The sequence below is a fragment of the Falco punctatus genome, assembly GCF_963210335.1.
Source record: "Falco punctatus genome assembly, chromosome: 2".
Lineage (NCBI taxonomy): Eukaryota > Metazoa > Chordata > Aves > Falconiformes > Falconidae > Falco > Falco punctatus.
Genome location: NC_137581.1, coordinates 120,564,931 through 120,582,653, shown reverse-complemented (window position 1 = coordinate 120,582,653; position 17,723 = coordinate 120,564,931). Strand labels below are relative to the sequence as shown.

Below are 17,723 nucleotides of genomic sequence, written 5' to 3'. Positions count from 1 at the left end.
TTCATGGCAGACCCCATGGGGCACACCAGCTCTGCTCCTGATGGCAGCCTTTTGTGCCATTGATTTTAAGTGTAAGGCAGTGGCACAGCATGCAGTATATTAGAACAGCATTGACATGGTTAATTTACACTCTGGTTGGTCTTGATCTCTTGCAAGCAGAGGGTAAAATCATCATGAGGCCGTGGATGCATACGCGGGGGGGCAGATCTATACTATTTGAGCCAGCAGTATCCCAGGAGACTTTCAAATAAACATATGGGCTTCAGGTTCCAATTAGGAAGTTCTAGGCTGATAAAATGACTCGATACATTAAATTTCAGCAAGAAAGGTAAAACTTTCCTCTTGTCTGTGCTTGTACAAATCCAGAGTATCTCCTGTGGCTGGGAAGGATTTACCCTTCTGTTACAATTCAGACTGAAAACTGATGTGAGCATCTCTACTTTAGGGAAGAAACGAAAGAGAGGGGCAACACTTCTGCTTTGAAGCATGGGGAGGGGTGCAAAGTGACAGAGTTGATGCCTGTAGGTATTTGCAGAGTAAATGTTTATGTTTTTTTTACTGGATACTGTGGGACCTGGGACTTGTCTGTGCCAGGTTTCCTGTGCCGTATGACCAGCCTCTAGCATTTTGGCAGGGGCTTAGCTGGCCCTGCTTTAGCAGCGCCTCGAGGGCTTTTTGTGCATCTATGCATCTATGCTTGCTCCAGGTGGCCTGTAGTCTCCACCTCACCCTCTCTGCTCTGCCCTGTGTTGGGGTGCCATCGAGAAGCGCTGTGAGTTTCCATCTGGTTAATGCGTACCGCTTCACTCCTCGGTCCGGAGCCTTGCCTTGAGCTGTGGCTTCTCCCCACCTTTGAGCAGACTCCATCTGCATCCCATGGCAGGGGCGCGGGCACAGCAGACCGGGCCACCTGCAGCACGGACTTCCCAGCGCATTTCAAGGGAAAGGCAAGCGAGAAGTGAAGCAAGGAAAAGAGGATGAATGAAGGAAATAGTCGCCCAGAGACAAATGTGATATGATGGGCAAGATTAACTTACATAAAGGGACTGACTAAGGTAATAGAAGCAAGAGCCAAGCAAGATGTTTTTAATGGGGCACACAAACCCATTAATCAGGCTAAAATGTTGTTTGTGTAACATTCTGTGCACTACAGAGTATGCAAGGTCTATATATCTATCTGATCTATATGGAAAATTTGTGGATCAGGGTAAGTGGAGAATGCAGCATCAAATAGAAGAGAGCAAGTGCCAGTAAAATCAGCGATTAAGAAGTATCGAAACAAACACGCGAAGACTACTGGAAATGACAGCTTTGAAATGCTGGCATAGTGGACCTCTTTCTGAAGCACCTAGTTATAAATATGATATTTCCTTATCAAAGCTTATAGCTGAGCTGCTTTGATAGTGTGGATTGCAAGTTATCGTCTGTCTCTCGAGCTTGCTTCTTGTTAGTTACGGAAGACCCTAAGTTAGAGGATAATTAAATGAAAGGACCATTTCAAGGAATTAGCTGGATAATTAGTTGTGATAAATATGATTTTGCTTTAGAGCGCTGAAATAATAGAAGTCACTGAGTTGAGACAAGAAATCATACGGGATGCCTTTCATGTGAACATATTTATTACCTGTTTTAATTAGAAAACTTAGTCATAAATGCATAATGTAAAGTACTTGTCTGGGGTTTCTTTTTGTTAAATGACTTAATTTCTGAAAGTCCATTATGCTGCACTTTATATATATATTTTTTTTTATGGCTACATCAGTGGCAGGGTTTTACAAAAGGACAGCGGAGTGAATTATGGAGAGATATTAACATTTTGAACTAAGTTGGTTTTTTTGGTCTGTTGAGTTCTGGATTTGAAAGGCTTTGTGTATATTTGACCTACTTCTAGTGGCTGGAGCCCTTAGACTATTAAAGTATATGAAAGCTACTACAAAAAACATTAATTCTGTGATTGAAACTCACCAAAGCAAGGAAGGTCTGACTGCGGTTGAAATGCTTTGCTTAACTTTCTCTCTTACACCTGTGCCGGGATGCATGTGCAGAAGGTGAGAGCACAAGCTGTTCTGTGGCACTGAGAAGTTCCGTAACAGGCATTTCTGAAGACCTCCTATGACCAAGAATAACCACAGGAGCTGATCAATGCTGGCCTTTCTTCCTGGAGTTTTCAAGTTCTGCATTTCCTTCAGATCTCAGTTTGTAGTTTTTAGGGATCAAAAGGGAAGCCAAAAAAAAATTCTTGCAGTAAAATATTGAAACTCACAAAATGCCATTTGCACCTGTAAATCAGTCCTATGGAACTTGCTGTTTCTGCCTGCATGCTGCGTATGCCAAACATGCATTCTTGGTTACTGTTGGAGAGGATTTTTGGAGGCATTGGGGAAATTACCTGATTTGGTAATCAAGATGACGTGGGAAATCAGGACCCCATGGAGGCTCAGAGTTGAAGAATTTCTTAGTAATGCCCATTTTGAACATAGTGGATAGTATCTGTCTCAAGAGGATTAGGCATAATTTTCAGCAGTGAGGCACAAGGGAAAGTTTAGAGCACAACAAGCAATCAGACACTGTTTTTTAGACAAGTTGCCTGGTAGCGAGTGCCCATTCCCTGGGCAAGCATCATAATATGATAATAACAAAGGTGGCATTCCTAACTGTTGTCCTCAAATTGTGTTGGCAGTATTCGTAAACCCTACAGGAGACTGACATCCCAGTCTGTCAGGTACCTACCTACATTCCCTGGTAGGAGAGCGTCTTTGAATTTGAAAACTTCCTGGCTGGGGTCAAGAAGAGAAGGGAAGGACAGACGGTGGAGCCGAGCCTCAGCGATGCAGTGATCCTGTGGCACACCAGAGGCAGAGGGCTCCACCAGGCCTGACCAAAGGCTTGGCCTATGGCCACTAGCAGTGAATGCTTAAAGAAAATATATTATTAAATAGGTAAATTCAGGGTGAATTAGCAGGTAAAAATCCTCATATATCCTCATAGCTTCATGGGTTGTAAACGCCTCAAACTGGGTGTTGCGTCATAACAACTGATGAATCAATTCTCCATGAATTTCCATGAAATGGGCTTGTAAATGTGGTGTCACCATAACCTCCACAATTCAGTTGTTCTGAATGAAAAAATGCCTCTTTCTTTTTTTGTTTGTTGGTTTGGGTTTTTTTGGTAGACCTCCTGCCTGATTATTCCCATGTCTGCCTCCTAGCTCTGCCATGTGAGAGTGGTCCCTTTCATCCTCCTCCAAAGCATTTTTGATTTCATAGATGCCCCTTAAAGATCCTCCTCCTTTGTGGTAAGAACAAGATTAGTGTTTAAAGGTTCTGAACTTATTTCCGAGCCCATCTGGTTGTCTGTATAATGTTTATCTGCATTTCAGTGTGCACACCCCTGAGCAGAAGTGTCCGTGCTGCCATCAGTGGGTTTGTTTATGGAATAAACCTCTGAGTAGTAAGACACTTTGCTAATGTAGCATTCACCATCACTTGTTATTTAATGTTATCCTGTTGGAAAATCTGGTCTCAGAAAGCCAAAGAGCCTTGTTAGCCCTTCCAGGGTTTTTAAACCTGGAGCTGTCAGGGTACCAGCCCAACTCCAGTTGATGCACCGAAGGTTCCTCCCTCCTGACTGGTAGGGGCATGGGCAGTTGGCTCCATCTGATCCCCTCTACTCTAGACATAATTGCATCTCCAGGTTCCTGCTTCAGTCCCATAAATAAAAAGGTTCTCTTTATCGTGTACCAGCTGTAACACACTGGAGAATTATTGTTTGATAGCTTAATTTGCTTTTCTTTTTTATGATAGCATTTAAAGGCAACAACATGCTGTTGACAAGCACTACAGCATTAAAGCTCCCTTAAATCCAGGGTCCTGCCACTGGCCTGTTGAGAGCTGGCTTTGCTATGTAAGTGGCCGTAAAGAAACCATACTATACCAAATAAATGTTAGAACTGTCTCTGGATTTGAGTTTAATTATAAGGTATGAATTCAAAAGAGGCTTTCTGATAGTTTGGGATTTTCTAGCAGGCCAGAAGGAGTCTCGCACGTCCCTTAGCTCCTTCCAGCGGAGGAGCAGAGCAGGACTCGGCTGTGTGTCCTGACACACTCGCCCCGGGCAGGCTGCTCGTGGGAGCCTTTACAGCAAGGAGTAAGCTCCCTCCCTGCTTAAGGGAGTCTTATTTTAGGTTGCATTTTGGGAACTTAAGTGATGCATTGACTTTGTATCATCCCTTCGGCTTCAGCATAAATTTTGCCTTTTGATGCAGGACTTGCCTAGGATTCCTGTAATTCCCGCACCCTTGTACAGATCTACTGTGCAGACATGATTTGCATTGTCAGTTTTGGGGTTTGCTGGAGTTCTATCTCCAAGTATAACTTAATTTCACAGCATTTCTCACAGTCATACCCAGACCAGGGAAATGGAGTTTATTCTTCAGCAGAGAGAACTTTCAAAAGCTATACAGTTTTGCAAGATACATAATGTACAGCACTTTTTTCACAGATAGAAAAATTATTTTACTGTTTTTCATATACTTGCTTGTGTACTCTCAGAAATGAACTGCTACAGAGAGGTGGGGGTTGTGGTCTGGTGTTTTGTTAATGCACTGTTCTCCCTTTGGGCAGATGCTCTGCTGTCCCCCACCTCCCCATCTGTAACGCAGCTCAGGACTCAACATTGCTCTCACTGGCAAAGTGCTGAGTGGAAAGTGTCTCTCAGGTATTGCTAAATTCTCACTGAAATATAATTTTTGTCAAAAAGATCACCTGAAAACTAATAAACTGTAAACTTTTACAAAATTTGTTACTTCTAATGAACTGCATTGCAATTGTTTTACTGCAAATTTAATGGAATATTTCCTCAAACTTTATCAAAACTATCATTAAACCAAAAATAATTTATAAATGGATTTTTTTAGTCACTGAAATTTTATAGCATTTAATAACTATTTATCCAGAAACTTTAAGAATATTTTATTTAATTTTAAGCAATATTTCTCATGAAATAGTTTGAGAAATAAAAAGGGGTGCAAAACACACCTTAAAAGGCATAAAATTTGTAGAACTATACCCTAGTGGGTTTGGGTTTTAGATTTTTCCAGCTCTAGTTGTTGCAAAGTATGTTTGGGTGTGCTGTGGCTTCCTCTGGAGCTACTTCTGAATTTAAAGGCACCGTAATGCAAGAGATCCCATTTTTGCAGATTTTTGTTTTGGTAGTAATCATGGAATAGGAATGACAGGATTTAACCTGAAGAAATCACCAAAAGCTTTTCTTTTCTCTCTTTTTTTCCTTTTTTTTTTCTGTGGTTTTTGTTTTGTTTTGTTTTGTTTTGTTTTAAATACAGCTGCATAGCCAGCTTTTTGATACAGTTTGATAAGTTGTTGCTGCATCATACTGCATGGACAGTGTCACCCATGTATGTGTCACTACAGGTTTTGGGAAAGCTTAAAGTGCAGGGGTCTCGCCAGGTATTAGAGAAAAGTTTCACGTTAGAGTTTTCTCTTATTTGTCTTATTATCCCAGCAGTGTCCTGACGGATGGGTGGTTGTGCCCCCACTGCGCCTGTTAGAAGAGACGCTGGTGCAATGAGCACAACTGATTTATACATGTGTGCTCAGCCTACTCCAGAGAGACCTCTCCATTTTTTATGAGATACAGGATTGAAAAGATTTCTCTGTCTCATTGAATTAAATCCCCCTGCAGTCCCAGGCAGCCACCTTACCTGTTACCTCCACAAACCAATAAAACTTCACTGTAAAATAGCTGGATTTCCTGCTCCTTAGTGCTTCTCCAAAATTCCGTTCCACTGATGGTTAGAAATCATGGCCCCAGCCCAAACTTATTTATGTCCAGCTTCTACCTTTTTTGTTCTTGTGCCGATGCTGGCCTTTAGCTTAAATAGCTCTTCTCTTTCCCTGGTGTTTACGTCTTTGATATGTTTATAGAGAACAATTATACTCCCTCTCAGCCTTCATTTGTTAAACAGTTTCTCTTCTCGGATAAGCTTTCTATTTCCCTGATCATCCTCAAAGCTGTTCTGTGCACCTTTTTCAGAGTAAATAGCTTAAATTCATCATCGTTGGGAATGTGGATCGCCAGAGCTGCCCGCAGGGCTCCAGAGGACACCTCAGCATTCCCCTGCCCTGGGTCTTGTGCAATTGCCTTTGCTCGGTACCTCTTGTAATAAAGCAGCTCGCTCGTGTCCTCCTTCTCCTCAAGCTGATACCCTTCCACCTCCTGCCTGCACCTCCCACCCACCCCTCACTACCACTGCTCTACGCTGTGTATTTCACCCCTTTTCTCCAACCTCCTTTTAATTATCGGTGTTTGTTCTACGGCAATGCTCATAAGCTTTGTCTTATCAGCATATTACTTAACTACCCTCATGCTTTTTTTGCTGAGTCCTCTAATATAAATATTGCTGAATAAGATCATCTATGAAATCATTATTTGAGAATACACTTATTTACCTCCTTTCAGCCCCTTGCTAAGTAGCTGGTACTAAGTCATATTGTCTAGGTCATTTCCCATGCAGTGCTATAACAGATGTTCCTCTAAAGCCCAAATACACCGTAGAAAGTAAGTTAGGTTAGTCCAAGATATTTCAGATTAATCTATTTTGAATTTTATTTCACCATTTTCCCTTAATTCTGTAACTTTGATTATTGCTTCTTTCAGAATTGACTCAGGTACGTTGCCAGGATTTATTACTACTCTTTTATACTATTTCTTAAGTGCAGGTATTATATTTGCTGTTGCTATCACAGTACATTTCATATGACAGCTCTCCTGGATTTTTTGGGTAGATGTGATTTGGACACATTGATGGCATGACTTTTGGTTCCACCTCACTTTAGCCTCTGTTTCATAGCGACCTTACTTTGTGCCTTTATTCTGCATCATCTGAGTATTCTGTACTGTCACCTTTAATGAAAATATGCTAAAGTGCCCATTTAGTTTATGGACCTCACCAAGATTATGTTTAATATTGGTCCCATCTTCAGTGTCTAATGACCTTGCTCTTTTCTTTACTATTTATATATCAAGCTAAAAACCCCTGTGTGTTTACTTTTCCTTTGAACACTTTCCACTTGTGTTATAGCAGTTCTTGATTATCTTTTATATATCCCTCCAATAACTGCCACCATGTCTTCCCTCCATCTTTTTATTTTTTGGATCATTTGCTCTTCCTGTGTAGGTCAGATATTTTAAACCTCTGATCACTTGCTGTTTCTCCTTGGATTGTGGTCAACGACTTTCTTAAAGTATTCAAAGTAGACACAATACTAAAGCACAGACTTTACACAGCACTGAGAAAGTACTACCTTACGTGTTTCACTGACTATTATCCTGCTTATGCATTGCAGTGCCATATGTGTTTCTGTCTCCTGTACTAGCCCCACATCGCTGAGCTGCACTTATTTTATAATCCCCTGTAACCCTCACACCCTTTTATGCTGAATTGCTGCTTAACCAGTTGTTCCCCATCTTGTATTTGTGCAAACTGATTACTCCTGCCTAAGTGTTGTGCCTCATGCTTGTCCTCACACTTGAACTGAATCCCATTTTTGCAAGCTATTTATCCAATTTGCTAATGCAATTGGAATTTCAGTCCTGTCCTCCATTGCTCTCACAGCTTTAGTTGTTGTCTATAAACTTAATAAGCGTTTGCTGTGTCCCATCTTCCACATCATTAATGAAAATATCAAATTGGACTGAGGATAAAGTTGCAGGACTGCAGTAAATACATCCTTCCATTTTTATAGCAAATAAAGTTAAGAGGTGGTTTTCTTTACTCAGTCTTCATCCCTTTCTCGTAGGCATCTTTACTATCATTTTTGGTGTGCATTTCTGTCCAGCATGGTCTATGAAGTCTGTCTTTTCTCTGCATTTAGAATGAACATACCAGATTTTATTTCACCCCTTTGACTCGGAGGGGTTTTTATGCTTCTCATTCAGGTCCTTGAGATCTTCAGTTCAATTGACTTTAATAAGCAGGTCTTAAACAGACCTGCTCAAAATAAACAAACTGTAATTATGAGCTGGGATTGTCCCACCTGTAATTTAAGTTGATTTGAATCTTACAATCCTTTTCTACTATTTGTTGTTTGATAAAGCCCTCATCATTTAACAGTCTATATTACATTGTCTTTTGTTGGTTCGATGACCCGTCAGTAAAGAAGTTTTGCTACTACCAGTCTGGTAGTTCTAGGTCCTTCTGCTGGCAACTGGATTTATGTTCTGGCCTGCTTTGGTTTTTTTTTTTTGTTGGTTTTGCATGAGAGTCTGCTGCTACAGCATGTATTCAGCTAGCCGCTGATTTGTAACACCTTCTCTGACATTGCCCAGTGAGAACGAGAACATGCTGTGGGTGCAGCCATTGCCTTGGCATTTGGTTTGCTTTTTGCTGTGCTTGGGTGCAAGGGAGTCCTGAGGATGCTCAGGTCTGGCTGCAGGGTCTGAGCTGGGGGTGCTGGGGTGTTCCAGGGACTAAAGCAGGGAGGGAGACCCCTTTTTCAGCCATGTGCTTGCTTTTGAAGCCCAGATAGATTTAAAAGCAATTACCGCATTCTAGAATTTAGGAGTCACTTTGGTCTCACCCGTCCCTGCTGGAGGCTGCTGCCCTGGTGAGGCTCAGGAGGAGATGCAGATCTCAAGTGAGATGGCAATCTATCGGGTCGTCTTTGCTTTTAAAACTGTGCTTTAATTTATATTAGGAATATTGCATCTTTTCCAGTTTAGATCCTTTCTCTCTCCTCTCCCACCAACTGTCAACACTGGAAAAAGAGGAAGGAGGACAATGCTGCGGTAAGAGCCATCAGCGTTTTTGTTGACATGGCCAACTTTCTGTGCAGCTTTGCAGCTGTCACAAGGAGGCAATGAAACTTGCCTTTTGGAAATCAGCTGAAGTGTGAAATAGGACTTCGTCAGAAAAGAGACACTTACCCATTGATTTAAATTGATTTAATTTGTCTCTCTCTCTCTCTTTTTTTTTTTTTATTTTTTTTTTTTTATATATATCAGATACAAGGATACACGGATATTTGAAATTCCCTTTTACTGAGGAATTGATGTCTAGCACTTTGATTTTGCTTGGACTCTTGCTGAATTTAAACTCTCTGGGTTGCATTTACATGAATTGAGTAACTTTTGAAATGGAAAGCTCAGCTTTTGTCTTTTGTGTGTATAAGATCTGATTCCTTGCTTTCTTTTTCCAGCTCCTTGAGCACTAAAGATTTACGTGTTCCGTGCTATGTTTCTGAAAACTAGCCAGAGATCCTGCCAGATTTTCACATAGGCTTTGTGCTGTTTGCAAGATTTTCTTGGAAGCCATTACACATATCTCATTTCTTCATTGATTTTTAATATATATTCTTTCAGTACCTCCAGATAGATTCCTCTGCTTTTGGAGATATGAAGCCATTATCATCCCATTTAAAAATCTCTAAACACACGATCCTCCAAGATATTTGGAACAAAGCACGCTCAGCTGTGACCCTTGGACTGGTGAGTGACAGTGCAGCCAGAGTGCTGAAATGGCATACAAAGAGAATACATATTGTAAGTTTATTTTCTTTTATGTGTTACTGGGAAATTTAATAACGTTGTTCCTACTAAAACGTTGCTTCTTTAATAGGTCAGCTTTTGGACTGTTACGAAACACCTCCATTTGGGAGGTGGGGAAAACTGGTATAGAGCAAACCCAAGCTGAAACAGGCCTTGGTCCAGGCTGTTCCCTGGGATGCTGTGTGGTGCTTGTGAATTCTGACTCTTCTCCTGGCTGTAATGTGATGCTTCTCTGCAGTGTGACAGCTTCAGCTTTCTGCCTGAATGATCTCATCACACACATGCACAAAGAGCCAAAAATGAAAAAATGAAAACTCTCATATTTCATATCTGCCCATCTTCCTGGTGAGGAGAAACTCATAATGTCTGTGCAGAACTTCAGACATAAAAAATGCTATATAAATGCTTAGCATTATTACGACAAACAGAGAGAAGGCTGAGAATGGGATATGATTGCTATCTATAAATACATTAGGGAGGTAAACTCTACAAAGGAAAAGAGATATTTAAGGTAGAGGACAATGCTGGTGCAAGAGGAAACAGATGTAAGCGGTCCATGAATAAATATAGGCTGGAAATGGGAAGAAGGTTTCTATTACAGCAGTGCAGCAGCCTTCAAGACAGAGTCACAGGGTCAAAATCTTTTTCTGGTTTTAAGATGGGGTTTCAGATGTTGGAATTGTACGCTATGGTTGCTTGCCCAGAGGGAAACAGAAAGTCTGGGAAACTCTTTCCATATCTCACCTGGCTGCCCGGAGAAATCTTTGGCTACAACCAGACATCCTGCAGAAGGTCCCACCCCTCCCAGGGTAGTCACAGCCTGAACTTTTCCTCCCTCTGAAGGAAAACAAAGAAGTAGATCATGAACTGGTTTTGTTTCCCCAAAGGAAACCCGTTCATCCTTGCTTTAACAGACCCGTACCTTACATCCAAGTGTAGTAAGTCTTTGCATCATCTTATCCATAAATATCCTGCAAAGCAAGGTACAGCTGGAGGTGGGGTACGGCAGGATTAGGGAAGTTTTATATACACACCAGTGCAATTTGTTGCTGGGGCACTCATTCCTATGATCCTAAAACTCCTTGCTTCTGCAGGCAGGGAAACGGAAGGGAGGGTGTGCAAAGTACGGACAAATGTAGATGCCGTTTGGCTAAATATTCAAGTGGAAGCAGTTGCTCTGCCTCCAAGTGCAAAGATTGGGGACGTTATTCGCTGTGTGAACCAGCTCAGATGATTTGGATTATTTTTACATGGGAATTCGGAGTTCTCAAGACCTACAGGAAAATTATAATACAGTAAACAGAGCCACATAGCAGTCAGCAGTTGGCTGACCTGAGGTACCCAGTGCAAGCAGCAGAGTGGAAGAGTCTTTCTTTCATCATTGGGAAAAAACTTTGTCCAGAGGCAGTTCACATCCAGCTTCCACTGCTGTAAAAGTAGCCCTGTGGGACTACCTAGCCAGGCTGGGAATATAATAGGGCAGGGACAAAAAAGCCTCAGTATTTCCCATTTGGGAATCTACAACTTGGATGGAACCCAACTAAAAATAATTTCAGTGTGTGGAAGTCTTTGTCATCCATTCTAAGGAAGGGTCTCGAACATTAAAGTTGGGAATCATCTGCTACAACCTTTGGAGGCAAGCACCATTCTGGCCAGTTGGATTGGGATTGTGTGCTGCATTATATTTGTGCAGAAAGGAACCAGAATTGCAGTTGGTAGAAACATAACTTACTGACAATTGCACTCATTCTGCTATTAATTAGAAACTAAGCAATGATATTGCTGTTGCCATTGACAACTGAATCTACAATCTTGTTTTGTTGGGATACTAGCATTAGGAATTAGAAGTCTGCTCCCTGTTTGCCATGGTATAGCAAAGGCAGAAAGACGTGGAGTCTTGCAGCTCAAAAAAAAAGTGCAAAGAGCTGTGTGTTCAAGTTGGCCTCTAAATTCATATTAATGTACTAAGAAGGCCCTGGTGGATAATTTGCCTCCAAAAGGCAGTCGGTGCTGTCACCTTGTGCTAGAGAGAGATCAAAATGGCAATGCACTGATCCCTAATGGCTGCAGGCCAGCGCTCGGAGCCTGGTTTTGAGGTGAAAGCAATTCTAGGCTTCCAGTACAAGGGTGATGAATTTCAACTGTTCTTGTGAGACTTCTGCCATAACTCAAAGGAAATATTTCTGGCTGGGAACTTCATTTTTTTTGGTCATGAAAATGGCAGGCTACGTTTGTTTCTCGGGCGATAAACCCAGCCTGATGCTTTGTGTTGCTGATGTGGTGCGAAGCAGCTGCAATGCTCTGCGGATTCGGGCTGGTGCTTCTTGATGGGAATGGGGCTACCTGGGGGGAGCCTGGGCCCTCACATGTCATTTAAGAAGTGGGTAGCAGATGTCTGTTATCTACAGCCAGCTCTCCTAGGTTCCAGCGTTTCCCTACAGGAATCAGCTGCTAAAGTTTATTTAGAAGTAACATGCACGGGTTAGGAAAGGGTAGATTTTTTTATGAGGGGCTTCATGATCTGAGGTTAGAAAATCACTGAATTTTATCACCCTAAATGAATTTGATTTCTGTCAAACAGAGCTTTCTCCCACAAAATTGTTTAATTCTGCAAAAGAAACAGTGCTCTATTAGTTCTCATATTCCACCCTGCTCCTGAAAGCTTAATCGTTTTCATTTATGACCCTTCCATTTCATGTGTTTTTTGTCAAATTTCAAATCACAGCTGAGTTACTGCTGCCTGCATCAATAACAGTGATGATTTCTGCAGAACAATACTTCCCAGATCTGTTAAACCTCCCTGAAGTACATTTGCTGAAACACTTTTCTATGTTTATATAACTGGTTGGGTCATTAAAGAATTGAGAGAGGATTAAAAAAGAGATAGGAAAAAAACCCCACTCTTTCTGCATCTACAATTGCAGTGGTGCTTTCACTGGGAAGCACTTGAGCACCACTGCAATTGGGTAATCTCTCAGCGCATCATAAACAGCCTTTGGCTAATGTATCACTCCGACCGGTTTCATGTACAGGAATAACGTGAGCCATCAGCGGACTGAGAAAGACCCCAATAAATTGGACAAAAGTAATGAAATGTGTCTATATTAGTATATAGAAACCCAGAGAGGCTAGCACGCAGCTCCCCGCTTGTTTTCATACGATATCAAGTACAAATTAAACTGTACCATATTTCTAGATATGGAATCCTCCAGACAGTAAGGATTATTAGCTTTGGAGGATATGTCTACATGAAAAATGGCAGCATAGGAAGCACACTTTGCTGGTGTTGATTAAACTGGAGCACACATACCCCCAGTCCCTGGCAGGGCTGCGGCAGTCCCACCGGAATCCATGCTGCCACATCTTCACCCTTCCCATGACTTACACTAGCTATTTTCAATCTACCACGGGACACGTTCGTAGCCTGCACCTCCAGCCTGCTTTTGTCAGCTGCACAGAGATGCTGTGAATGTACAACAGGAGGAAACCTCGATCCCAGAAGCAAGTGCGTGCCCACCCCCAGGCTGTGCTCAGCCTCCCTCCTTCCCGGCAGGTTTAGGGCTTTGTGGACCAAAGTAGGTGATGGCAGCAGGTCACAGCTCTCTGTGGACCTGACATGCAAGGGATGGCCACTGCAAAGAGAAAGTCACTGGCCTTTCCTGAATGTCAAGATGGTCGGTCAGACTAAATTTTGTTGGCTAAAAGAAAGACACTAACCTCCAGGGAATAAGCTTCTGCTCTGTGGAAATTTGTACTCTAACTGCTCTTTTCAGGTGTTTAATTTGGATTACGGCTTCTGTCAAAGGTAACATACCGGACTGGAAAGGAACTTTGTGGTTAATTGAGTGCCATCCCTGGTTAGTGCTAGCACCGTATTGCATCATGTCCTTCACTGCAGAACTGTATGCAGTTTTCTTGTCCCACTTACTCACACTAAGAAACTCATCTAATTCTTGAGTCCATATTTTTCAAGCCTGAGCAATCCAATTTAAAGCTTGTATTCATTTCTTCTTGGGTGAACTCTGATTTTAGCCTAAATAATTTAGCTTGTAACAATCATGCACCTTTCAGTCAGTCTTTCTATCTCAAGTTTCTTCTAGACTTTTCACCAAAAATAGGTTCTTCATTCCTTTGATCATCCCTGCAATTCTTCCTTGTACCTCTTCCATTTAAAATTTTATTTCTCCAAATAGCAAGCATCCTTCCCCACCTCTAAAGAAAAGGCTCTTGTTTATGTGTGCAAGGGTGGCATTTGCTTTTTTCACAACACCCTCATATTAGTGTCTCACAGCCCTCCTACAAATGGGCAAGCAGAAACAGGTCCTCCTTCTCTTCAGCCACTTCCAGGGGAGGAGCATTCAGTCTTTAGGAGAATTTCTTGCTGCTAGTCCCAAAGATCATGATACTTCAGTCTGTGCTTTCAGATTTCTTCCCATTTTACTAACCTAGCCTTCAATGTTATCCATTCCTTCATATATTGCAGCCCAGTTTTTCCCTAAAAACAATTTCATTTTGTGAGTTATTTTGGTTTTCATCAGTGTTTTCCTAATGTTTCTTCCCTGATCATCAGTGACTTATGTAAAGTCATATCAAGTAGGATCAAAGCTGATTCTGGAGGAACCTCATTTATAATCTCCTTTCAGCCATCAACCTCCCCTTTCCAAAAGCACACTTTCTTTCTGACCTGAGACAGCTTGTCATCCTCGCAATTTCTCTGCTAATCCCCATCTCTTCCTGTTTTACTAATCATTCCCCATGTGTTATCATAAACTTCACTAAATTTAAGATAGATGGGATCTGTCACATGTCCTTTGTCTAGAATGTAGGTTATCTTGTCAAAGAAATGTATGAGGTTAATCTGGCACAATCTACTTTCGTTAAACCCATGCTGTATTTTATGCCATTTTCATTTGACCTCCGTGTCTTTAATTATCTTTTCCCTTAAAAGCTGTTCTGAAGCTTTGCATACCACTGAAGTCAGAATTCAAGGACTGTGGTTATCCACATGCCTTCATTCCTGGCCTCAGCCTGTGCTGACGTTTATTGGGAATTCTTGCACCAACAAGAACAACCCAAAGAAATAAGACTTGCATGCACAGAAGTGTAGTGAGCAGAGGACCACAAGGAGAACAGTTTTCATGGCACTTCGGCTAAGAAACATGGGGGGGGGGGGGGGGCGGGGAAGTGGAACTGGTCCGTGGAAAGTCAGCTAGTGATGCACCTCAGCTAGGCCAGATCTCGCTTTGTTGTTAATTGTCTTAATGAGGGGGATTACCTGACTGCCCAACCAAGGAGGAAGCTAAACCAATATGAGCTTCCATCCATGACACTTGTGGAGGATGCTCTTCAGCAAGGGATGTTGCTGAGATACTGGCACTGTTAATTAAAAGCACAGAAGAATATTTAAACTGGAACCTGGAGAAGGTCCCACAGGTATGGGACTAACCCAGAGCATCTCCAAAAGGACTGGCAAAAGTGCAAAGAACCGGGAAGGCAAATTAGACTGGCCAGACTTCAGCTGACAGGAGAACGAGTGGTGACATCTCCAAATCTGCAGATGCTACTAGGGATCTTTTTTTTTTCTTCAGTCAAATACTGTGCCGATGGTGAGGAACTCCAGAAAGCACGGCCCACAAAACTCAGTGGTTACAAAATGTGGCCAATGAGCTTCGCTGTAGATGAATGTAGGGTGATGCAGTTAGAGAGAAATAATCTAAATCTTGCTAACGCAATGCTGAGCATTTAACTGGTAGTTAAAACTTAGGAAAGAGATCGTGGTGTTGTCCTTGACAGTCCTCTAAAATCCCTGCTTGGATGCTGTGGCAGCCAAAACATCAGCACAGTGCTGGGCATTGCTGGGAATGTGCTGAGAGACACCCAGAAAGCACTGTTCTGCTCCTACGTGAAACCTCAATGCATCTTTTGGGTGCTTCGTGTGATTCAGGTCTCCACAATTTAAGGATACAGTGGAAAGGCAACCAACTAAGAGGGTGAAGCAATTGCCTTCTGAAGCGAAACTAAAAAGGCTGGGATTTCTCAGGCTGGAGTGGGGGTTGAGGGGATATGATGGTTGTTCATGACATGGTGAATTGGTGGTTAAGGTACTGCAAAACCAGGACCACGCCTGGGGGTCTAGTCTGGGGTCTAGGACTCTTAAGTGCTAACCTAGACCAGACCTTGTCTAGTGCAAGACTGTAACAAGGAGTATGCATTAAAACTACCAGAATTTGGTTTAAAATAGATACAAGGAACTACTTTTCACGCCGCAGAGAATTAATTTCTCAATCTCTTGCAACAAGAGACTCTGGATGCAGATCGCTCAGAGGGAAATGCCTTAGTCTGGACATTTAGTTAGGTCCATATACCGATGCTAATGGAAATAGGGATGTACCCCCTAACATCCTCAGTCTGGGAGTTGTGGAAGCTGCCAGGAGTATGAGGAGAATAAATAGCTAAATAGCTGCTTCTCTTGCTGCTGTTGGAGAGTACTGGGCTAGGTGGTGCGACCCAGCGGGGCTTTCCCAATACTTTTTGTGTTGCAGGTGCCCTGGCCAGCATGGGATTTGGTGCTGTTAGCAGGCTCCTGGATGGGAAAAGGACGTCTCTCAAAAGGGTCCACATTCATCTTCTAGAGCAGTCTTTCCTGTCTAGTGGGAACCTCTGTGTGTTGCCCAGTCCCTACCAACACATCTTTCTTGTCTTGTTCCCATCTGAGATTGTGGTTTGTTTCTGGCTGGAGCTAAGAGCTACTCCTTATCCAGCTTTTCAGCCTGCATGGGCTATCCGTCTCACTAAGAAGAAAAAAAAAAAATCTATCTGTACCTTTGCCTATATCATCTATGTATACACATATACGTGCACAGATAAGAAAGGCTAGAAGTGTGTTTATTCAAATTAGATACTTTTGAGTGACTTTGGTTGAGGGTATGTATAAAGGCAGTTATTTATTTGATTGAAATCCTCGTTAAATTCTTATAAGCTCACCCTCTTAGTAAGTCCCTCACCTTATAAACTCCATTAGCTTTGTGTGTTTTAGGTAGCGTGGAATGTTTGCAGGGACAGAGAAATTATAGGTTATTTTCCATTTCCTTTCAATTTGTTTTTACCTGAGGGGGAATCTACCATTATGTGGCCAAGTACAAAAAGATAGAAGTGTACCATGCCAGCCCTTTTCCAGATAACAAGGTATTTTGTTTCGTACTTTTGCCTGACCTCACTACTGGCCTTTTCCAGTTTGTCCTTTAAAAATATCTGTGCACAAGAATGCAGAGGGCTGATGCAATGTCTGGTACAAGGCAGCCCACTGTCGGGTCCTCCAGAGATTTCAGCTCTGCAGACAGAAACTTTGTTTCTGAACACGGTGGTGCTGGAGGGGAAACCGAGAAGATTGGATGTGCCAATGATGCAATTAGGTGGCAAGATTATGGGGTTAGGGACAACATAATTTTTAGTCCTGTGTTTATTAAAAAAAAAAACAACCAACAAACAACCAAACAAAAAACAGTTCACAAGTATTTGGTCTTGGGAAGAGATGGAGCCTCTAAAGAAAAAAGAAAACCAGACTGAACTAAACAAGGAAGTAGAAGGATACCTTTGAAGCTGTAACTCAGAATAAGTGTGAAAAACAGAACAGGGATTCTAATAGACCTAGATGAATAAAATCTGGATCCAATTTAAATAACCCAAAACATTAAATACTAGCTAAGGCATCCCCAGTGGTAAGAAGCAGAGAAATGCAAATGTACTAAATTGAGCAAGACATAAGGGACATTATACTACTCTCATATGGAATAAGTCAACATCTGCTTCTCCAGGAAGAAGGTGGCTTTCAGTGGAACGTCCTGCTGAGATATGTGCCCCTGCCTAGACAGGAGCGTGCCGCTGTCGCTTGGCTCCAGGCTTCACTAGCAGCCTAACGCGCTGAGAGAGCGGAGGCAAGCGTGCCCCTTGCCAGAAGACGATAGTTGTGAGTATTTGTCTTTTCAAAGTCAATTATCTCACGAGCTGCAGAGTATGGGAAACTTGCAAAAATAATTGGGAAAGAGGAGTGCTTCCAGCTCAGCTGATGACCGAATCCTGCCTTTGCCATCAAAAGACACACAACAAAGCGGCCCTGCTCTGCCTGCAAGGGGTGACCTAGCACGGAACGCCTCTCTGTC

At 42.2% G+C, this 17,723-nt stretch overlaps 1 long non-coding RNA gene across 12 annotated transcripts in view; it reads left to right on the top strand.

The window, feature by feature from the left end:
* Window positions 1-17,723, top strand: part of LOC308059105 — a 90,495-nt gene that overhangs the window by 50,366 nt on the left and 22,406 nt on the right. For 10 of the 12 annotated variants that reach the window (XR_013926121.1, XR_013926122.1, XR_013926123.1 and 7 more), the window contains one exon: window positions 1-17,046. This exon is cut by the window's left edge. This is a non-coding gene — a long non-coding RNA (uncharacterized lncRNA). Of the gene's footprint in view, window positions 17,531-17,723 lie in introns of those variants that run through there. The other 2 variants (XR_013926120.1, XR_013926131.1) reach the window with 2 other exon arrangements.